The sequence below is a fragment of the Syngnathus scovelli genome, chromosome 5 (assembly GCF_024217435.2).
Source record: "Syngnathus scovelli strain Florida chromosome 5, RoL_Ssco_1.2, whole genome shotgun sequence".
Lineage (NCBI taxonomy): Eukaryota > Metazoa > Chordata > Actinopteri > Syngnathiformes > Syngnathidae > Syngnathus > Syngnathus scovelli.
The window spans coordinates 6,319,788-6,344,594 of record NC_090851.1 but is presented as its reverse complement, the minus strand read 5'-3'; the positions used below and the strand labels follow the sequence as shown (position 1 = coordinate 6,344,594).

Sequence of the window (24,807 nt, the reverse complement as noted above, 5' to 3'; positions counted from 1 at the left end):
AATGAATGCCTTGATTATGTTGTATACTAAACCGTTAACTCATGATAGATGCCAAAAAATAATGTAACTTGACCAACAATGATGTTCGGCCTGTCTTTTTACGCAAATACCCTCCTCTTCCACATTGTTTTGCTTGCTGGATTTTGAAGACCTAGTTCCCATCCACAACCTTATGTTGGTCTGCATACAATTTGATAATCTCACATCACTGTTCATGTTTGTCATTTCTGTCCAGCTTTTAGGTTGTGTTTCCGATTTGTAACGCTTGATCAAAACCATGAAGACTAGAACATGTTTTTCCATTTAATTAGGCAGCAAAATCCTGCCTCAAATCTGCATGCAATTTAAAAAAAAAAAAAAAAGGATCTTGGACTAGAGAGCTCTTCCTTTGTGGAGAAGTGGGAATATAAATATGCAAACTTTCAACACTTTGAGAATGTTACTTTTGCTGTTAGCAGTCTTATCTCAAGCCGCTATAAAAATCCGGCTGTTGCACGCGAATTTAACATTTTCTTTTAAGCAGATTCCTTATGTATAATGAAAAAACCCATAAGTCCTCCAACAACATGATAGAAACATGGACTTCATGTTTTAGTCATTTTCTGTCAAGCGCGGATGTTATGATCGTAACAGGAGACTGAGCGCTATTTGTTTCTTATCACAGCCATCAGCAGGTGGGCTCTAACTTTTACAGACGCATTATATATACGTACCGAGACCTGTGCATCGATGCCCCCCAAGTTAAATAGCTGAGAGGCAAAGACTGCAATTTTAGCCCCCACCCCAGCACACACACACACAAATTCGTTCTCACATACCGCAGAGTAGAGCGAGCGTAGCTGAGCACACTGTTCCCCCCGTTTAATCTGATTTCACATTCACAAATGGAGGATCAAACACACGTCACGCGTATACATATTCATACATGCATCCGCTACACATGCATACACAGTCGATGCGAAGTTTTGAAATTTTGAAGTCTTGCATAAACACGTGCCACAAATTTTGTGATGTGAGACCTGCCTGCGCTTTTTGTTTACAGCTTGTTTGAAAGCCTCATTTCCACTGGTATACTTTGGATTAGTTAGCGTGCATTTTTCAGCATTTCGATTGTGAAATACCCGGAAATATGATAGTATCATCGAACTGTTCAGCAGGCCTTCATTGGTAACCATTCTCAGGCTTGGTTGTGTTTGTATGGCACATAAGTGAAGAATGATGAGAACAAAATGTATTACTACAGAACTGCTGTCTGGTTTATATACGGACATTTATTTCTGATTAGTTAATGTCACATGAGACATGGAGTGGAAAAAAAGCATCACTAAAACGTTATAATGCATCATTTATCACTTTTGCATTATCAGCATAATGACATTAGTTTTTCAAATAATTAGATGTCCAATTTGATTAGTTAGTAGTGTATTAGTTCCTTTTATTTTCAGCAAAAAATATTAATGGAATGAATTAGACTTGCATACACACGTGGATATGTTAGTACTCTTATACATTTTTTTACTAGGTCACTGTTATATACCCTAAGGCTTTTTTTGAATATATTGCAAACTCATATAAATGAGGTGCCACGTCATTGTTACACATCATTTTGTGCTGCTACCTGACCCTCAAAGGAACTTGTGTGAAGCCTTCAGTGGCTATGTGGTACCGCACAGGATGTAGGGTGGGGATTTTCTGCAGCGGCTACCACAAAAGCCCGGAGGCCATGATTACAATAAAAGCTTATTTCATGCTCTCCATGGCCTTATTCCCGGCCTTCGGTTCACCAAAAGTATCTTTGAGCTCCTGGATGTGGGGGACAGCTTCGGGGCTTGAATAATGTGACACGTACTGCTTCACTGATCTGATTTCCATTGAGTACCATTATGTCCCAAAACTTTACAAGTGCTCCGTCAAAATGATATCTTTTCATAATGCTTAGTTTTTTACAAATATTTTATTACATTTTTAAATATTGTTTTTTACAAATATAGTTTTTGCAGTAAGTTATATACTATATTGTATGCAATACATGCATTTGTTTTATTTCTGTATATATTTAAATTTCAAAATTGAAAAACCACAGAACTATCAAAAAAAAAAGAACTATACAATGTCTTCATGCTAACGCTAAAGTGCCTGCTGCTTACTTAAAGCTAAAGAATAAGCAACCCAAAAATTAGACACAACTCCCAATAGGATGTGCAGCTTAATTTACATCAACAATGCCAAACATCGGAGAAAATATTGTAGCAGCAAATGAGTGACAACACAAATGATGAGTGATGAAGCCGCTGATTGACAGCTCGCTCTATAGCAACATGTTGAGGTCAGGATTAATTTACCTTCATTTACATACCAATCTTCCAAAATGGACACCAGGGTAGTATTGTCATTTCCTTGTGTGTACGGGCGTGTCTGCCCTCTAACTGATATGATGTTTGACATTTCATTTACTGCTCCTGGCCGCTGAGGTTAATAATGCTACCAAAAGCAATCAGACGCACACACACACACATCAACACACACAATTGAGACAACATATCCTGACAGGCACGTGCCATGTGAACATTGCATGCACATGCAGGCTATCCTCAATGATGTGGTTAAGTGGTCCAAAATAACATGTCATTCGAAACCAGAATTGTAAAATACACTCCGTTGTGTTACTTAAATAAACATGCATAGATGACAAATCCTTTCGTCACTATCTCTACAGGAAATTAGTTCCTACAACTTTAATGAACAAAAAGCACTTACATTTGAGGTTGGGCCAAGAAAAAGAAAGTGGAGTGGAAATTGGATGTTAGATCTCAGAGAAGGTTTCAGATTGTTCGGGAGTCTGATGACCTGCGGAGTTTGAGGAATGAAGACGTTGGTCTTCTGAAGGTCATTTGATTGGTTTTCTTTTTCTGTCTGTATTGGCCATGATATAGCCATAGCTGGCAAAAATGTAATGAAATTGAAGAACAGTTTTAAATCTCTTTAAATAGGCTGGAGGTGTGAATACATGTGCATGTGTGTTCATTCTGGGGGCCCAGCGGAAGAAAAAAATTGGATCAGGACCAAGGAAACATGGTGACGGGAAGATGGAGTGATATCAAGGGACAAGTGGTTGAATAGAGAGCTTTGCCATTCAAAACCACGTTCATTATTTTCACATTAAGAAATAAAATGTCATATGTTTGCTTGAGTAGAGAAATTCTGTTATCTTATTTACAAAGTAGCTTAGCAACAGGTCTAGACTGGGAATTTTATTGGAAACATAGAGACACATTCACATCAATTGGCAATTTAAAGTCTTCAATTAATGTTTATGAGGTTGTGGTATACTAATATAAAATCCTGTTTACAGGCTACAGCGTTTGCAAAATCAGAAGTAAGACAAAGTAATCATGTGACCTCTGTATGACAGTAGACTTCATGAAGGTGAATCAATTTATGTACAGAAAGGCCGTGTTGCTTATTAAACAAAAGGCTGACGCACATCTCGGCTAACTGACAGCTATAAACATGAGCAATGGGGCCATCTTGCATCATAACCTTTCCTACAGTTGTCCCCTTGGCTTTGGTTGTATGTGAACACAACCTCTTTATAAGGATGGTAAAAGCATCGTGGTGTTTTATTGTGTGTGCCAGGAAATGCAAGAAACTAAGGAGTTTTGGGTATAAACAAATGAAGACAAGTGGAGCTCACAGGTTCTCGTACGCACAAAAATGAAAGAAATTTGTGTTGCAGAAAATTTAGTGCTGTCACTGAAGTGAGAACGGAACACATGCTGCTTGCACGGAAGTCTGGCAAGTGAACTACAACACTATCAGCACTACTTGCTCATCACTGCTGATTCAGCAGTGTTGAGCAAGTTAATGGACTGAACCAAGCTATTTGACATTAAAGGTATCTTCACTGCATTAGAGCTACCCACCGGAGAACTAGCTCGCTAAGCTACAATAAACAAAAATAACCCTCAACGCTACTTAAATTAATTAGGCCAGTTTTTCTCTTTAATTGCAGGATAAATAAAATACTTAATTCTAAAATCTTTGATAATTAATTCTTCTTGCAATTGCAGTGTCAATGTTAGTGGACTAATACAGTGACAGTGTTATTCTTAACAGTGTGTTCTAAATGATCACTGTATTATAAATATAAATAGTGGAATTAAGTTGCAGGAGTACGCATTCAGAGCTTTCCCGTGTATTTCTATGCTGTCAAATCAGAAACTCTTGCTCTGAGCACCTTCTTGCAGTCATGATGTGTATGTAGCCTTCAGCAACAATCTACAAGTGTTCTTTCCCTTCCTTCCTCCGTCCTCTTGCCTCCTTGTCACTAGTTATCAGCCTTCAAGTCCAACTGTGGTGTTTTTTTATTTTATTTTATTTTTTTGCTGGGAGCTGTCACACACATGTGTCATGCCCGTGTGACACTTAACACGCTGGCTGACAAATGTGCCACTCCATCCTGAGCTCCAATAAATCATTTTGTAATAGCCGGTAGACAACTTTTTGTTATCTATTACCCCTGGTCACGTTATTTCGACAATTGTTTCTGGATAAATTATGTAGAAAAAACAATTTGCAGTTGTGGCTGGTCACAATAATTACTCTTTAACAAGCTCGCAGCTTTTTGCTTCGACCGCTTTAATTTCAGATTTCAATGCTGGCATTTCCATTTAATTTTCAGTAGGTGCCGTCAATAAATAGTCAGGCTCACACTGATAACGTTTATATTTTTTTTAATGAACGTTTCTTGTGGTGGAATGATTTTCAGAGCAACGCATCATATAGCAGATAATAGAAGCAGCTGTCTCACCAATACACACACACACACACGAGCCATCCAAGCGCAAAGGAATAACAGTGTCAATATGGACTCTGTTAATGCAGAAGATGCATATTGAAAATGAAAAATTGCTCTAGTCATCAGACTTTTTGTGCATCTCCATTCATCCATTTTCTATTGCTATTCCATATTCTTGTTCAGAGTTGGGGAACTGAAGCATCAAGCCAATCAATGCACACCCCACCCTTCACACACAAACACAGTGCATGTGATTCACTCAAACTTCACGTCTTTTTCACATCGCACATTTTTATGACTAGTCCGTTGCTAGGCAGGTTTCTGAGCAAAACAGCAATTATACACGCTATAATATTTACAATTTTTTTCTTGCGCTGTTGCTCTGCAAATGAGAGAAAGTGTGCTGGTATGTGTGCATACCAGATGTGGCAAAAGTGCACACGATTGTGAATTGGTTGCCAGACAATCGAAAATTCTGAATTTAAGTACAAAAGTAAAAACTAAAGGACATTTTTCAATGTAAATTGGTAAATAACTCAAAATGTTCAATTTTCCATTGTGTGCCCATTTGTTTTGTTTTTTTAAATACAGATTAAGCAGAGAATGTTTAAACAGAAAAATCTGATTCCTTTAAGACTGGCACAAGACTCAACGAATTTACCACACTCCTCATATACAATTCATGACATTCATACATACAGTTCTCTTAAATAAACCCATAAATAGGAAATATCTTGCTTCTTAGAATCTGTTGTGTTGTTACTACCCCTTGATTTACGTTCCTCCATGTCGCTGCCATCTGGGGGGTTTTTTCCCCCACTTTTTCATTATTCCCTGAGATCTCTGCAGGTTGACATAAAGGAATTAACTTGTCATGAAATAATAAGGTGTAAAATTAACTTTTTCCAAATGTAGAAAGAATACTAAATACCCAAGTAAAGTGCAAATAGCTGAAGATTCTTCTTGAGTGCAGTTCTAAAGTATTGACACTACCTCCACTGGTGCGTACGTACAGTACTCGCACCAGACACATGCTCAGCCGAATAAAATCAGGGTTATTCAATCAGTGAGAATCAGCATCAAAGCAAATAAAACCAGCAGTCACCATGCCACCGCAAGCCCTCTGTCTCCAGCCTTCCACACCCCTTTTTAAAATGTCACCCTGATCAAAGGCACGCACCCGAGAGACGTTTTGGGTGGTGAAACAGGCGGCTGGCTGGCGCGCTGCACGTGTGTCAGTCGAGTCAGCCCCGGAGTGGCACGATTCCATGTGAAATTAAGTGTGGAGAAGGTTATAACCTCACACACTCATACAAACACCCTCCCAACAAGGGGAAATCCTGTGAGCCATCATCCAAATATTCTGATCGCGCGTCCTCGCCAAGCGAAAGTTTGGATTTGTATATTCAAAACAAGGCTGGGTGTAATTATCAAAATTACCCCTTTTCTTGGTTTTCAGACTCATTGATGTGAGGCAAATTATTGGCCCAAAACTGCTGCGTGAGTGAGTCATCAGGACAGCGAAACTCCCAAATTTCATCAAGAGACACTTGTGATTCATTTCGGTATTTCAGGATCCATCAATATTGTTCTTGCGGAAGCTCCAAATTGCCACGATTCCTTTTTCTGGTCGTGTCGCATGCTTGATGCTAGGCAGGATTTGATTCATCAAAAATACTTAACCCATGAGTAGGCTGCCATGCCCCTAAGATGTAGTCCTCGTTGACATCCTATAATCTTTAGATGTTGATGATGTACTGTATGTAATGTTTGGCATCCATTATGGAAAAGAAGTCATCATGCAGACATATAGTGAAGCCCCAAATTATTTGTAGCTTGGCCAAAATTTAAGTGAAAGTGAAATGTTTGACTTTGTGCCGGTTTTGAAGCAATCTTACCGATATTAAGGAAATGTATTTTGAACGTTATTTAAATTCCTGACCTCTCAAATGTTTTGATTCATCACAATCACTCCACTACAGAAATCCGCTAACATTAAGAAGGTGAATTCATAACCAATGAATCATTGATATAAACAATATCGATTGATTTGGTCTACTACTTGTCGATTAATCGTCGCACTTCTACAATTCTGTCAAAATTTAAAAACAATGAAAATAGCCACACAGGCTTACTGTGTTTATTTATTACTCACAATAAATTAGGGGTATTCTGCTTTTGAGTGAAATTTCAAGATTAATCTAAAATACCTTATAACTGTTATACGTAGTTGAATTTGATCTGATCTTCTCCAAATGAAAAGAAAATCACATGGGTGTGTGTGTGTTTGCATGCGAGGACATCATTTGTTCCGCAGTTTATGTTAGTATAAGTACGCTGGTTTACTTCTCCTAAAACGTTCCACACCTCACACTTCCTCACTTCATGTGAGGGTGTGACTCAATGAGAAGAGTTAGGGGGTGAGCTGTGAATGATGTTCAGTCGACGTGGTAAATGGATGATTTTTCTTATAATGTTTAATATGAGTATAATATGACAGGTCTGGTCTGTCCCACACACACATGCAGGGAAAGGGCTGCGTCAAACGTAGTGTATGACGCCATATTGGCAGAGTTCATAGTGACACAAGCGGTAAGAACCGGGAGTGTCTGTGTCAATTAGATGCTATGCGGGCCTGACCAACATTTGGCTTGGCTGGAAGCCTGGAAGTTTTTTAAGCGGACAGCGTTTAATAATGTGTCAAGTGACATTTTGTAGCAAATTTCAAACGCTTCATTTTATAACATAGAACCTGGCTTTTACATCAAAAATATGTGTAATGTATTTCTCATCTTTCTCAGAAATGACATGACAACCATTGTGGAGCTTTGAGATGTTGCCAAGTATTTGACATTGGGACCTGTTCTGCTGGATGAGGTAAGGGTTTTAAATTAAACTTCATTAGATTCAAATAAATCAAACAATTCTATTTAAAGTGCATACCTTTACCGACACCAAAGTCGAGATGAAGTATTTTTTTGTGTAATCAAAACTCAACTTATGTTGTTTAGAAATTATATTAACTTGGAACTTCTATATGTGAAACATTTTTAAAAAACTGCCAGATTAATATTTTTCAAGTCAATAAAGAGGTAAAAAAAATCTAAAACGCTAACCTATAATTTGAAATGACATTTATGGGCTAGTGGAAATTAGCATTGACTTTACGGTAATTATGCTTTAAACCGCTAACAAATGCTACTTCAACACATACAAACAAAACATACTCAAAGTATACTCACAAATATGTATTCCACGGGGGACACACTTATTTTAAATGCCTCCAATGTGTGTTTATGAACGTTAGCCACTTGATTTCTTTCTGCAGTCGTGGCCTCAAGTCAGTATCGTTGTGACTCAATTAACACTTGGCAAAGTAACACTTTGCACCTCTGAGTTGCCCACAGGGCGACAACCCACATGGGCATGCAGACAAGCCTGATTCAGACTTTTAGCATGCAACCACACCACCAGCTGTGTGTATGTTGAATATTTTCAGCTTGATGTCAGTGAAGCAAGCCCTATGCACCCTGACAGATGACACAGTCGGACGTGTGTGTCCCTGAGTGCCGGACTTATGGGAGAATGGGCGCTGTCAGGATGGCTTTTTGTAACTAAAGTGCCATGAGGGACACACATTTCAGAGGAAAGTGGCATCGGGGAACAACACATTAGAAACAACCAACTATCAATAATCATTATGTATTCAATATACACACACACGAACGAACGTCTGTTTCCACTGTTCTTCTATTGGGTCTTTATTTAGAGCGTCTTGAATATATGAAACACAGGATGTTTTGTTTCTCTAAAAAAGTCAAGATATTTTTATGAAACTGTATTTCTGATTTAAATGTTCTTACTAAGAGTGCTATGTTGCACGTTTGAATTGATCGGTTATGGGGGATTTCATTTCAGTATTATTATTATTATTATTATTATTATTATTATTATTATTATTCCTTTTCTTTTCTGAAATTCACATGACTTGTTCCAGAACACTGATCACAATGTGGACCTGACCAACGTTTGGTTTGGCTGAAGGCCAGGAAGCTTTTAAAACAGACAAGTTTTAATACTGTGTCAAGTTTCCTTTTGCAGCAATTTCAGAACACTGGATTTTACAAGAAGGAATCTGGGTTTTACATCGAAAATGTCATGTGGAGCGTGTTCATCACTTTCTCATCTTTCTCTGAGATTAAATGCGAATGATGATGGAGCTTTGACAGTTCCCAAGTGTTTTACATTAGAACCCCGTCTACTGAATGACAGGGTTTTAAATTAAATTATATATATTTTTGCAAAGCATAATAATCTATTGCAGTACATAGAATGTGAAATCTGATTGTGGAAAAAAAAATCCAACATCCAAATTTATGCAATAGATTCTTGGGAATAATAAATCCATACAATTTAAATGACCAAATATTATAATTGAAGTGCTTAAGCAGAGAAGGCCTTGCTGGCTCACCACTATTTCAAACTATCATTTTATTTATTTATTTATTTATTTATTTATTTATTTATTTACTTACTTATTTTCTCCCCAAAGTGACTCTCTTTCCTACTTAATACTACATGTCCATCATGTTTCGACAACTTCTTTTTTTCTTTCATAGCTGTAATGTGCCTCTCTACTCCAGTTTCTGGAAAATGTGTCAAGTGATGAATACAATATAGCGCAGATCCTCTGGTACAGTTTCTTAGTAATTTCTCGTGAGAACGTACTGCCACAGTTTTATATCCATCATCAGTTGTCCATCAATAGTGGTAACGCAAAGGAATTTAGGATGCCAGGAAAAAGAACTGCATGTGTGTGTGTGTGTGCTGGAAGTCGTTGTCAAGGTGTGTTTCACTTTCTTTCCGTGAAAGTACTGAAAGACAAGTGAACGTTGGACATGCGACGCCCAAGGTCGAACGATTCGTGCGTTCTCAGCAGATGCGTTCATTGTGTTTTTGTGGCAGATGGCGACAAGGCTACAGTGGGGAAACGGCTACGCTAATGCCACATGACAAGGTTAGATAGAGTTGACCTGTTCTCCACCATTCTCTCCTTTTTCACATCACTTTGTTGCTCTGTGAACTCAGTTGACAGTGTTTGTATTGAGGGAAAAAACCTTGCGGTGGTGTTTTTCTGTGTCACTTTGAAACGTCGTCATTTAGCCTCAGACGCTTGTGCCAATTGTCGTCAGCGTCCATTCTTTCACCGGGGTGTTTGTTTTTATGGAACGCTACACATTCAAGCAACAGTACGTGATATATTTTGATTTGAAATGAGACAATTAGAGCACAGCGACCAAAGTGGTTAACACTGCTGCCACATGGCATTTTGGGTTGGGATGTGGCTTTGAATCTTGGGTTACAGCCTTTCTTTTTGAAGTTGGCATGTTCTCCTATGTTGGTCTTCTCCGGCGGGTACAATGCTCTGAATTGCCCATAAATGACAATGTGAACATAAGTGGTAGGAATTCTACGGATCAACCTAATACTTATACTTTTGGTTGTGTCCAACATTAACATTCCTAACTCTCAAGCAAAAATATTGCCAAAATTAACAACACGAGAATAGTAACAACTGACAATTGTTAAAACAATAGACAATAACTCTTATTGTTACACCCTGATATAATGCCTGTTTCTTGGAGAAAAATCGTTTCAAAATGTCAGAGGTTAAACGAGGTACGCCGAGTTCACACGGCATCTCGAATGTTTCCAGAAAATGTGTGCCAGATTTCAAACAAACTTAACGGCCTCAGTTAAATGGTTGGCGTTCCGCTGTTCTGCTTACTGCTTTTCGTTTGTGGAATTGTCCAGAGTTTCTGGTCAGTGTGTGTGTGTGCGCGTGTGTACGCATTTCACCTTGCTACTGGCGAGACATCAATTTTGCCTGCTGTGAGATCACGCAATTGTACACCCCCCAAAGTACCACCTCCGGGCATCTCTAAGTCGTTTTCCTTTTTTCTGTTTTCTTCTGATGAATTCATGTGGTGCATAAAACTTGACGTCTGACTTTGAGGGGAGGAGGGCAGAAGAAGAACGCAGATACCGGACTATGATAGCTTAAGTTCGTTGGCGATAGAAAATATTTTAGATTCCAGCGGGAAAACCTCCCAAAATTTGAGGAGTTAACGAAGAGGGTGCTATCAATCTCTCTACTATCGCACACTTTTAATATCATTTCTGCATGTTTACTCACAACAGCCGTAGATGTTTTATTCAAGCATGTTTGATTTTGGAGAGATAGCCTTCAGTTTATCTAACCAAAAATTTACTTTGCTGTTCAATTTCACACTTGATGGGTGGACAGGCAATACAACCAACAATTTTCATACAAACAATAAGCATACAAAAATGGATACAAAAATACTTAAAATAATAGATTTGACTGGATGTACAAACACGTTTTCTTTGCCCTTATCGTGACCTTTCTCTTGTTTCATGGCTTGACTTGAGAATTCCTCACCTGTCAGTGCTTCTCTCCACCTCTCCTCTGAGGATCTGCTTTCTCCATCACCCACTGAGGGAATCTGTCAAGGATATTATGAATGTGATAAAGACTTTTTGCTTCCTGCTTCTGCTGGCCTGTAATAAAATCTTTATCTAAACACAGCAGAGTGGTCCGCAGCAGACATGACACAGATCCTTGTCTTGTTCCCTCATTACCATCTCTGGCTTGAAGGTCGTGATGAAACTGCACAGTGTTGTTTGCACAGCAAATGTAGAACAATCTTCTTCTCCATCGAGCCATATTTTAATTGCTGGTACCTTTTCATTAATGGAAAAAAAACAGTGTGCACTGAAATATTTTTATCTCTATATAAGCAGCTAACCAGTTTTATATGTATAGTATCCATGCTGGGAAGTCATTTGAGAGGCTTTTAATCTTCAAATTATATAGTATTTTTCTGCATTACCTGCAGTCAATGAGGAATGAATAAACTGGTGCTGGAAATGCGCCTTGGTCATTTCCTGACAATATTGTCAAGCCAGCTGTCCCTGTGTGTGTGGTGGGAGCTAAAGTGACCACAGATGATAGCTCACTATATAACAAGAACCCTTGAATAGTTCCAAAAATGGGCGGGCACACACATGCACCTTTCTTACACATTCTTCATATTTTTCCACCCTGCGAAACTAACCGAGGGATAAAAGGTGCCAACAGCCCTAAAACCACAGGGAAATTGCATTTCATAAATCCAATCGTAATATCAATAGCAGCTGATTGGAGGAAGGGAACGGGCTGTTGTCCCAATGACTCCAAAAGCAAAGTAAGTTTAGTAAAATAATGACTTTTTCCATCCATCTAACAGTACCTCAAATTCTATATCACCGAACCAGACAAATCGGTGGTTTAAAAAAATAAATAAGAATTGCGCTTGGTCTTTTCATTTTATTGTTAATATGCAAGAGTGTTTTCAAGCTACTCAGATTGGGAAAGTAAGCATGCACAACAAGCATATCAGAGCGAAATGTACTTGGCACTAGTGGTGGTTCTTAAAACATTGTTTCATTGCTGGCATATTTTTGCGGGCCCGAACATACGTCACTGTTGATGCAAAGGCTGGAATGGAATGGTATGTGTGTGTGTGCATGGGCGTGCATGATTAATGGGACAAGTCTTGAGCAGTTTCAAGTCATCTCTAAACACACATCTATATTTATTTGAACATGCACATGCTTTCTTTGATTTGTGGGAACCTTTATGGAACTTCTATTGACTTCATATGTCTTTCTCCTTCTGCCTGCTGTTGTTATTCCACATTCTTTCTTTCTTTCTTTCATTCTCTCTCTTCCTCTCTGGGCTGCAGTTGTCTTTCCATGTTTAGCCTGAAACGCATTAAAGAAATGAGCTCTAACTTGATTTCTCCTAACTGCAAGCTGCAGGGCAACTCACCCCTTTTATCTTGATTTCACTTTCACTTCAATTTCATCCATCTTTTCCCAGGTACTCTACTTTCCTCCCACATATCCCCAATGGAAAAATCTAAAGTCTTTAATTTACATAACATACACGATATGTTGAGTCAAGATAAGTTTCCCACGAGCGTAAGTGTTAAGTGTTTTTTTTCTCCCCACATATGTGGTCGAGTGACAACCAGTTCAGGAAAAATAAAGAAAATTGTTTAATGTGAAATAAATGAATAAATAAATAAATAAATAAATAAATAAATAAATAAATAAATAAATAAATAAATAAATAAATAAATGCAGACTCGTGCTGAGTTGAAACCCAATCATATTTTGAATACTGAACAAACAACTGACATGCAAATGGCAATATATTTAAATTTACTGATGACAAAATAAGATAAGAAAATAGATTTTAAAATTCCATAAACGTACATAGTCCCACACACATTTCCCATGAGTTCACAGAGCAGTCCACATATCTTAATCCCAGGATGTTTGAGAGACAAAGCAAAGTTGCCCTCCACGCTGCAAAAAGCACTCTGGCTGCCTTTCACATTGTGAACAGTTGGAGAAAGACAGAGTTGCACTTGCACACAGTTTAGGGGAGCAAAAGGCATGAGCCCACTTGAGTTTATTTTCTTTGCCCCAACTACAAGCCTGATTGAAATGTTAATACAGCAGAGAGCGCTGCCGTTGCCGGCTCTCCATGCAGATAAAATGTGCTGCCCGGAGAGCGCAGGAACGACAAAAAGAGCAGAAAAGAGAGAGTGAGTGTGAAGAAGTGGGACAAAGAGGCTGGAATGTGGGAACAAGCAGTAAAAACACGGGAGGCCTACACCCCGTGTAATCGCCAGAGTAATCCTTGTAAAATAACCCTGTGGAGGTGTGTTTGCTGTTTAGAACACTTGGAAAATACAAGCGTAGACATCACTTTCCTATTTTTGAATCGTTGCAATGCTTTGGTGTTGATATTTGTTTGTCACGTGACGCTGATTAGATGTGGTTGAATTTCATCGTTTTAGAAGTTGTACAATCTATTATCCCTCGAGGGACACTGTCGTATTTCGAAGTAAGGAGTAGATGAAGAATTGGTGCCTTGCACAGCAGCAATGCTCTAGATTATTTATTATTATTATTTATTTATGTTTTATTATTTATTATAAATTTATGTTTTATTATTTATTTTAATAAGGACAATGCACATTAATGAGTATAAAAACAAATGTAAATATGCCGGATTCTAGTTACAAAGCTAGTTTTCGTCTGTCGTCCCCAGGCAGGCCAATACATAAAGAAAATATAACATGCAATATAAGTAACCCAATGGAAATGTAAGGAGTCTAGTGGTCACATGACTGGTTTGATTTCAGCCGTAGTTTGAGTTCAGTTCTAAAGCCGATCAGTGTAGGGCTCAACCGGATATGCAAAGGAATCAAAGGGGGTAACTTTGAACCTGCCATGGCCGAATTCTACAAATTTTATCACGCAAACATTTTCCTTCCGCTCATAAGACTCCTTCAACAAATTGTACGTTTGATACACTCTGCTACGGCAGTGTTCATAGTAATAGTGTTCCCCGCTTGCTCTTTCGGAGGACCATCAAGGGTAAAATCCTGCACTGCAGCATTAATAGGATGAATTTAATCTCCGTGAACCTCAGTGGATTGGTAATCAAGTCGTATCGAAGTAACACGCTTTCATGAGATTTGCAGCGCCGCATTAACATCCAAATTCCAACCTTGATCAATGTTCCTCTTGTTCACTCTTCATGCCGATGATGCTTGTGCCGATGTTGTCGACCTTGCAATGTATTCATATACTCATATAGGATGCAGGCCGATCCTTCCAATGTGAACACAAACAAACATCTTGATTGGGGTATTAATCATGCATGAATGCCCGCGTGCATACACAATCATGTGCCACGCCTCTGGGTTGTTAAGCAAATTAATTAGGCCAATGTTCAATAGGCTCTTAGCTTTAATGAATAGAGCTATAGAAATGAAGAAGGGACAGCAGGACAGAGCTGGGAGGAACGTAGGGCAGACGGAGAAAAATGGAGATGGCTGTTTATCAATCCTTCTGGCCCTGCTTCAGAAGTTAATGAAGCGTCTTGGCTGACCAACACTCACTAATTTTTTTTTTATTATAATTTAGTGACTCTTATTGGTCTTGGGATAGTCCCCGCTGGGGAAGCTCTTACGCATCAAACGAAGGATATAAATTTGTATTTATGAGATGGAAAAGGATTGTTTAAGTCATGGCTAGCCATCTCGCTGAGGGTTTTTCACGACACCATCCATCATGAGGTCAAGGCATCTCATATGAAGTGAAAATTGTTGACTCTTTGTTCACTGTTCAGCTGGCACACTTGTGAATAACTTGAGGCAAAACATAATAATATAACGTTTGGACGGTCCCTTCTTCAGTAGCACGGTGCCAGAAAGTTCAGGGGGTGAAGAAGAATCAAACATTAATGATAAATGTTTCAAAAGATTAAATGAGGGAACTAATCTTTCAGTTCTCAATGGATCAGCAGGCACTGTAAGACTTTCCCACATGGTAGTAAATTCCATTTCCTTGTCTATAATCTTGATCATGTTTTGGTCTTTGTCTGCTTCATTTAAGCATTTGTAAACATCTGATTTGAAGTTTTGTGTCATGTATGCCAAAGAAACAGTTTGACAAATATTAGTCTTGTCAATTTCAAGCTGATTTAAAATAATAATAATAATAATAGCAGGATTTTTCCAAAGCTTTGATGGGAAATAATTATTTTGCGATCATTTTTGATCATTTGTGATCATTTTTCGAACATAATTATCTGTTCAAATGACATTTTCAAAGAATTGATGGAAACATTTCGAAACATTCTTATATGATGGAGAAAACTCGGATGACTCAAATATGGGTTTGTTGTGGAAAACCATCATTATGTGGATGGTTATGGGGAATGTTGTGACTGTTTGATTCAAAATATCACATTCAGTTTTTTTTTTTTTACATTGCTATTAAGCATTTTTTTAAATGACAAACACATTTCCATCAGACAGCAACAATATTCATCATCTTTTTGTATTCGCTCTTCTCCCTCATTGCTTTACCTTTAAATTGACCAAATACGTTTTATCAGGTAAAACAAGGCCCCTTTATTGTGACGTGTGTGTGTGCGTGTGTGTGCATTTGTGTGTCTCTTCGTCTGAAAATGCAGACGTGTGGGACATGACCTTTTTGTGTGTACAAGCATGAGATTCAATGTCGATGTGGCAAGCGGATGCATATGCTGCTTTGTTTGAATATGTGAAGTTCTGAAGCGTGCGGTTGTGTGTTTGCATGTGTGTGTGTGTCTGTGAGAGATGTCAGACCAACGTGTAGTTCACATTAGTGGTGTTTGATGTCTCCATCTGAGTCCTCCATCGTCCTACTGTTTGATCTGCACCAATCTGCTCCCCATCATTGTGCCTTTGTTCAAGAGTTTTTTTATTTTTTATGCTCAAAGACACTTTCCCTTTCCGTCATGTTCTACGACGCCCTGTTCACCCGCTCGCTGTCACTTGTCCTGCACGTGTCTGCAGGTTTCAATGTCTTTGTTCCATCGGGGGATGTGTCAGAAGAAAATGCACAAAAGTCAAAGTTCTTTTACATCTGCGTTGCTGTCCTTTTGGCCTGGGCCATCACCCCCCTCCCTTCCCTCTTTTCTGGAATTTCTTTTAACTAAAGTCAAGGGAAAACATGAGTTTGAGACTGAACCTTGTTTTTTTTTTTTTTTTTATGATCCTGATTGGATTTACAAGAAACACGCTGTTGGGACTGAGCAAAAATCTGGACGTGCACTTTTATCTCCTGTTTTTGGAGTTGCAGCATCTTGTACTGTTTTATTCAAAGCAGCCATCAGTTACAGCTGTCAGTCTGCATGCATAAGACACAACATGTGGAATCTAATCCAATGAAATTCAATACAAGAGCTGCATAAAGAAAATAATGTTGAGTTCTGATTGATGCTGTCAAAGTGGTATTCTTTTAAAAACGTAGGAAGGTGATTCAAATATTTCCTTGCCTTATCTTTGTACTTGTAGTTCTCATGTTGGAGCTCATTCATTAATAATGAAGTGTCTGGTGATTGGACAGTATTTTGAACTTCTATTGCGTTCAGGAGCAACTTGGGATTTTATTATCCTGTGTCAGCTCATCCAAGCCACAAATTTATGATAGACCCTGATGACGGGTGAGGTCATTCTTGCATATTGTTCCACTTTTATGACAAAAGTTAAAAAGGAAGGCAAAACTTTCGTGTGTGTCTCGTGTCTGATTTGTGAAAAAAATAATGAAATGAAACTACTGATGCTATGTTAGGAAAAGAATGCGATGCACTTGGTACACAAAAAAATTTGGGGGGATGAATTTATTCCATTTCATTTTGTCAGGTTGGTACAGTAAATAAAATTAAAAGAAAAAACGATCCAGATATATTGTTTTTAGTCAACTATACTGTGCATATACATATCTAGATCCAGATTATTTTATTTTGCGCTACCACTTGACGAAATAAAATGGAATATATTCAACACACCATTTTTTTCCAGTCAACAATTAACGTTTGTGAGACTGGACAGCTTCTGTCAGCCAGGAATCTAGTGATGGATCTGTTGTCATGGTAACACATGTGGCTCACTGTGTTACTTGTTTTAAGGGCTAATCAACTGTGGAATTTGTTACTGGTGGTCCCATGGAGATCTTTTTAGGAAAAAGTCAGCAATTAAGAAACCAATTAACTAAAGCTGGTGGCTCATGTTGGACAAAAGACAGTTGCAGTCAGCCAGCAGCAGGGGGTGTACATGCTTGTGCTCTCTCACGCTTTCACTTTCTGTGTCAGACCTCACAGTCTGCTTTGGAATGAAAGGTTAGACAGTAATAATGACAGTGGTGGGCTTGAATGCAGTAGCTTGTCTTGTCGCTGTCAGTCATCATGCCGCCTCTCCTTTTCACCGCAGAGGACTTGAGCTGATTAGATGGGATGCAATTAGGTCATAGGACGTTGACATAATGGAAATTTGTGTAGTTGTCCCATGTGCTCACGGTTCTTGTGGGACTGAAAAGAAGCTTGTTAAACTTTATTAGGGCGAGCAGACTTGTAGGGTCCACAACACGCTGGGGCCGGAGAGAGAGCCGGGCTACAAATACAATAACAGGTTTCTCTGCCATGCCTTGATGCACTTCGAGACAGATTCTTCGGAGATCCTCTGCATGGCTGTCGTCATAGCCATTTTAAAATCTTCAAAGTAGCTTCCATTGATCTGCCAAAGTCTTTCAAAATCAACATTATGAACATAGAAACAGCACTGACGGCTATGCGTGTGTTTGTTTCAAAATAAATACGGTTCTATTATTGGTTAACAATTTACAACCTAACCCGGTATATATACTTATATTGTATATACAGTACATTTTTTTAAGCAGCAACACACATGAATATAGTGTACTTGGGACATGATGGAGACATCACGGATGGATGGAAGAACGAAAGCACTTAAGATGGTATTTTGTGTGCGCCTGCATGTGTGTGTTGCTTTTGGGGAGGGGGGCTTGGCTGCAATCCTAGTCGTGTGCGATGGAGAACTCGACGAATTTCCAAACAAACAATATGGAAACAATTAAGATGGAGAAGCAGACAAAGAATGAAGTTCACCCCCATGCAGGTTGAACACATCAAAATGAAGCATAACACAGTCCCACAGCAAACTAGCAGCACGTCATTCAAGGTGAATGGAAAAGACACACAAACATGTGCTACGTCGTCTGTGATGAATGAAAACAGACAAGAGTTTCATGTCCATGACACGATATTCCCAATTCACAGGAAATGATTATTTCCAGATCAGGGCAAGTGTGCAGAGTGATATCAGTCAGACGCGGAGGAGAGCTATGCGGACCTCCACATCTTGCTGCTGAGTCATACAACTGGCAAGCAGATATTTGTAAACTCGGATATCCACGCTTGTTCCTAATGGGAAAGCAACCTGGACGTTATTTCCTTCTTCAGATTCTTGCCGCCCATCTGAGCCAGCGATGGCACTCCGAGGATGTTCAAAATCAAGTCAGTAAAGACTTGACAAGCAGGAAGCTTCCAACTTTGAGCTGTTTTTTGACTTTGCTTTCCATCTTTACCGACAGCCCAATGTCATTTTCTTCCTGCAGGATGCTGAGCTGGCTCACTCGTAAAAGAGTGAGTAGAACCAGACTCCCACACGGAACCTGCACCAACTGATCACATCATAGATAACCGCAGCAAATCCAAAATGCTTTTTATGATCGTTTCCTCTTTGAACTTGAATTACTCTCTTCTGGAGTCGACAGTGTACTCACGGGACAAACCATTAGGTACACTTGCAGAAAATAATAGCAACATTTTTTGCTTAGAAGAGACTGCACTGCATAATATTAATATTTTTAATATTAAGTTTCCAAGAACTATGGCAATCCAAAATGTAACCCAAATGACAGAACTGAAAAACAGGAAATATTTGACAGAATTGGGCTGAAGAGTTTGATACATCGCAACCAAGTAGACTTCTCAGAGAGCAAGGATCCATCCATTTCCATTCTTATCATCTTCACAAAGATAGCTGTCACACTCTCACAACTTGCACACACACACACCATAGTGAAGCCCATTTTGATGTTTGTTTGTGTTGTCATGGTAATGCGTGTGTCTTTCCTGCCTCAGTAAAAAGAAAAGTGTAGGTGGCACCGTTTTCCTTCCGTTTAATCTTCTCACTTATCTGTCTCTTCATGTTTATCCTCTCGTTTTATCTCACCAGCTCCTTTATTTTCCTTTCAGCCTTTCTTTTATCCCAGAGATGGTCTCAAGGGAAACGCTCACAGTCTCACCTTCTCTCATGCTGCAGTAGCCACACAGAGACTAAAAATATTGGGCTTTCTTTCTTCTATGGGGGATTGGGGGGGAGGGCTTTCCAACTGCGCATGCCCTCATCATATTTCACGGAGGTCACATCATACACTCGCAGCAGGAACTTCATTTCCCATCGTCCACTTCACGCTGAGCCAAGTCCATCTCGGCCAGGTATGATGTTTGACACGTGAGAAAGGGACTAGTTGAGACATAATGGATGCTGTCAGCGCTCCTAAGTAGAGAAGCAGGGATACGAGATGCGTTTGGCCGACTCTAAGGGGCTTTCCTGACTTTAGTCTCCACTCTATTATTTGTTAGGGAAACATGTGGTCTGAGTTTGTTTTGGAAAAAGAAATAAAGGACAAGGTCACACAGTAGTTGTTCACACAGACATGCACATATTTTGGGCATGCAAATGTGCGTATCATTTAGATGAATGTAAACATTTCGTATTAAGCACAGGATTTCTGAAGTGAGACTTTTCACAAATGTTTCATCACTTTGATTCCTCATTTGGTTATCTTTCTCTCGTCAAATTTCTGTTCTTTTTCAACTCCATCCACCCGTCACTTTCTTCCCACACTTGTTTTTCTCAGTTGGCCCAAGTAGAGACAAGGAAAACCCCGCGAGCGTGCGGTTGCTGATGACAGGGATTGTGCATGCATGGAATTTCATCAAAAAACATTATAATGCACCCAGTTGACTTTTTTATGAAGTGCTGTTGTCTTGTGATTTCCACCTTCAGCCCGTAAGAAAAAAAGAAGGAAGAAAAAGTAAAGCTTTGCTGCGCCACTGTATAGCTGCACTTTACCTTAATGATCTTCTATTTTACATTTGGAGCTTTGCCCAAAAGGCCGAGGAGCATTTATTGTTGTGCAAGCAACGCGCTAAAAGTGGCACACTGAAACTGATTTCATCATCCTGTGACTTAAAGGCAGGCGGTCAGCTCTGAAGTTGAGAGATGAGATAAGTAAGACTCGAGAGTGAAGGAAATCTTAGAGGTTGCATTAAGATGACTCACTCCAGTCCCACGAGAAGTATTATGAAGAGGAGATGAAAACATCCTGAAATGTTAAAATGCTAAAAAAAACAAAAAACTATCGGATATAGTACCAGAGCATAAAACCTTAGCCTAGGAATTAATTTCCTCCTGGGAGTGGGGCTGTTTTGCGAATGACTTTTGAGTTAATTATTTCTTTTGATCATGATATTACTAGCAATCTATTTTTTTTAAATCAACTTCATTAACAGTTCTAAAAAGAGCTATTGACATCACTTCTTCCATGCAAAAGGCTTATTGATGATTAAAAGAGACCTCCCAGGCGGTAAATATTAATTGGGAACGTTAACTGGTGATACTCAATGACCACTTGAACTCATGTAGTGTTTTAATTAGCTATCCAATTCATTTATCTTATTTTCAAAATACAATATGTTGTGCATGTCTGTGCGTGTGTGGTTTAAATTGCCTCCAGTAATATTAAGTTAGATGATGGCATATTTCTTTTGTGACTGCATGCAAGACTTTCTGTAATGTGGAGCTATTAAAGTGTGTGAGCGTGTGTGTGTGTGTGTGTGTGTGTGTGTGTGTGTGTGTGTGTGTGTGTGTGTGCGTGTGTGTGTGCATCAAACAGGAAATCCAGAAAGGTAAATGTCAGTGTTTGATACAAAGCTTCCCACCATGTAACTTCCGCTTCAGTCAGCAACTCTACTGCAACCCACACACACACGCATACACACACACACACACATATAAGCACACATGACAAATACTCACACTCCAGGTCGTATTCAACAAAATTTCGCCCATGTGTTTGCGTAACCCTTTGCATCCAATCTTAACGAGGCAAGAGGCGCGGCAACCACATTATGGCTGTAACACAACCCAAAAGGTCAACTGGCCGTGCCACGATAAATCGTGTCATACTGATTTTGTGGCCATTTTGTTTTTGTGCAGCAACAAAGAATGAACACATTTTATGCAAAAAAAATTCTTACATGACACTGTACAATGAAAGCATATTGTTTAAATGAAACTAAAATTCCAAGACTAAATGAGCTAGGAGAGGATGTATTGTTATTAGCTCATTTATTTTTATATGGTAACAGTATGAATGTCTTTTTTTATTTAATCAGTTGCTGTGTGTCTACAGAGTAAGCTCTATTCTCGTTTCTTTGTTTACAATGATATTGCAAAGTTGTTTTTGCCCCTATCATAATTTCCCTCCTGCTGTTCAGACCTCAATTAACCCTAAAACTTGACAGCAGAGCGACAAAGCAGGCATCCCACTGAAGGGACAGGAAGGATAACCGGAGTGATTGGATGACTCCAAGAGGAGCGATAAGGAGATGATAGGCGACCTTCTCTTATTCTGACCCCCCCGTCAACCCCCCGAGAGGCGCTTGGGGGCAGATGGAGGAACAGAATTCAGTAGTTGGATTGGGACAATGGCGTACTGAGCCGGCTTTACAATTGCTTCACAAAAACATGAAGTGGACGGTGTGTGAAAGCCACTAGCCTGGAGGCGTGCTAAAATATCACATCAATGAAGAGAGGGAGCTCCTTTGGGGACATTTGACCAAAAAAAAATAGAAAATGTGTGCCACAGCCATTTGCTTGCGTGTGAACATGACCTCTTAGGTGGCAGCGACAGAGAAGAAGTTGGTGAGGAAAACAGGTGGAAGCGGGAATGAAGACGTTTGCTGCTCTAAGAGGGCTTTTGTTCCATCTGTCTTTTCTCATAATGTTGACAGAGGGACGCTAATGAACTTTTAGCCCATTAGCTTGCTGGCATTGTACCCCAGTATTGACTTTAACATATTGCAATTGTGCATACTCAAGGTCACATAGACTAAAGGAACAAAAGTATTCGGACACTTGATCGTTATACAGGAAAGTAATATTAGAAGACAAGTTATGAAGTAACTGAATTTTGTTCTGCACAGAAAAGGCTGTAAATACTTTTGGAATAATTACTTCATAGTTTTTTTACTAGTAGTAAATTGGCAAAAATAAGATTTCCTTTATTGCAATTACAGGCTCCTGTGTCAACAATTGTGATGAGAAAAAATTAATTCCTTTATGAATTCATCTGTAATGTCACGAAATGTGGAGCAGGCGCGGCGTTGAATATTTTCTGGATGCATACAGACAACAATTGATTAACTATAATAATTATTATTATTTATATAGATTCGCATCTCCATTGCTATAAATATTTCACTTAATGCGACATGATCACAACATGAAGTCACACAATTTTTTCTTATGGCTAGATTCAGGACTGATTATCTGTCAAATTATTGTGTGTGATTTAAATCATGACGAAATATTGAGCCACCTCTGACTGAAAATCAATGTGCAAATATGTTATTTACACGTGTGCTGGTTTGGACAAACGCACGCATTAGCGAAAAGGGAAACGGAGGGTCAGGCAGGACACATTGTCTTTTTCAGTCACTCCACAGCACTTATTGATTTTTCCCACACTGCTCTTTCTCGCTCCCTCGGCTTTGGTGTTTCCCCTTCGCCCCCCTTTACCTATTTTTCTTCCCGTCCCCACCTCGCTTACCATTGTTACCTTTTGTCTCATACCTCACCTTTTTACTCCCAAATCACCCCCTCCTCGAACCATCTTGCTATTTGTTGGGCCCTCGCAATGCGTTTCATGTGTCTCACATGATTTATTTACACGTGAACTACTCACACTCTCTCAGGACACGGGACTCGGCACTTCATCCTTCACATCATCTGACAGAAAAGAGTCATCTCGTATGAAGACTCATCTGCAGGAGATTTGTGATTTATGCAGCGCGTCAGAAGTTAAGACCCATGTCTTCAGCACAGCTTACAAGGGCTATAACTCATTCACTCACTTGTGCTGATCGCTACTCTCCAAGGTATGCATCAAAGATGAAAACAGACTACAAGCATCAGTGAGGCATCGTTGTTTCACACCGCCGTAGAAGACATAAAACAAATGTGGCAAAACACTTTGTCCAGAATGACTATTTGGCTCGTCGCTTGTTGACAAGTATACTCGGCTATTGTTTTTTCAACAGTCTGATGCTACTCCACCGTAAATGTCAAGCTTTGGAAACAACTTTACTCATGCACAGTGGATGGAATCCGTTTTAGATACTATGAGATCAGCAATGGAAGAAAAGGCTGCATTTTCTGCAACTTGCCTTTTTCAATCCCGCTGATTATAAAAGAATGAGAAATAAATGCAGAATTCGAACTATTTTTATCCTATTTTTAATTGATCTCCTAGTAAATGAGTTGTTAAGGTAGAGTGCTTTGTTTGTCTGGAACCTCTTTTAGCCCTTTTTGCATCTCCATCTTCAATTTCTTCTAAAATTATTGTTCCAATTTTAATTTTGCTTAACCTCGTTTTACACCTACACCTGCGTCCTACTTGTTTTGCTATGATTTATTTGCACAAGTTATGAATCTCCTAATTGGTGTTGCTACTCAATCAGCATACTGAAAAATGAGAATATACATATCATTTAGCACCTAATTCTCATTTGGCTCGATGGAAAAACAACAATGGAACATGGAGGGAAGACAAAGAGATGAAAGCGTCATTAGTAGTCTAGTCTGTCCGTGTTTATTTGCACACCCGCACCTAGACCACAACCACCTCTCCAATTCTGTCGAGACAAGGGATATCTTCTACTCCCCAATTTGGCTTTGGATTCAGACAGAAATCTAATCTCTTGTCTCAGTGTTGCATCTCAACGAGCCGGCACTAGACAGCACACAATTAGCTTCATGCACGTGTTTGTTTTTGTACTTACAGGCTATTTTAACATGGTGGTGACTGGGTCACTTAGTTTGCTCCAGGGAACAGCAGCAGAGTGAAAACAATGAAAGATAATAGTGTGAGAGGATTGCAATAGCTCAGACTCTATTGTTGAAGTTAAGTATGTCAGCATGCTTGCTTAAATGCGTTCTTCTAATCTACACATTAAATTCATCTGAAATAGTGTTTCTCTTCATTGGCTGGGATATCGTTGTGATTGAAATTTCATCATCTCATTGAAAACACATTTAATGCATTCCTCACCCAATTGTAATCGATGATTTTTTTTTTTAAGAAATCAAAAGTACAAATCTCTCTTGTACTTTGTCTTGATGTCTTTCATGTGACGTGCAGTGATGAACTATTTTCCAAACATAGAC

The 24,807-nt window shown here is 39.1% G+C and overlaps 1 protein-coding gene across 1 annotated transcript in view; it reads left to right on the top strand.

Annotated features, from left to right (window-relative positions):
• The window catches only part of slit2 (slit homolog 2 (Drosophila)), a 102,028-nt gene that overhangs the window by 11,094 nt on the left and 66,127 nt on the right, over positions 1-24,807 (top strand). The window contains exon 2 of the mRNA XM_068650780.1: positions 7,600-7,675. The gene's annotated coding sequence lies outside the window, so the exon portion shown is untranslated. The remainder of the gene's footprint in view (positions 1-7,599; positions 7,676-24,807) is intronic.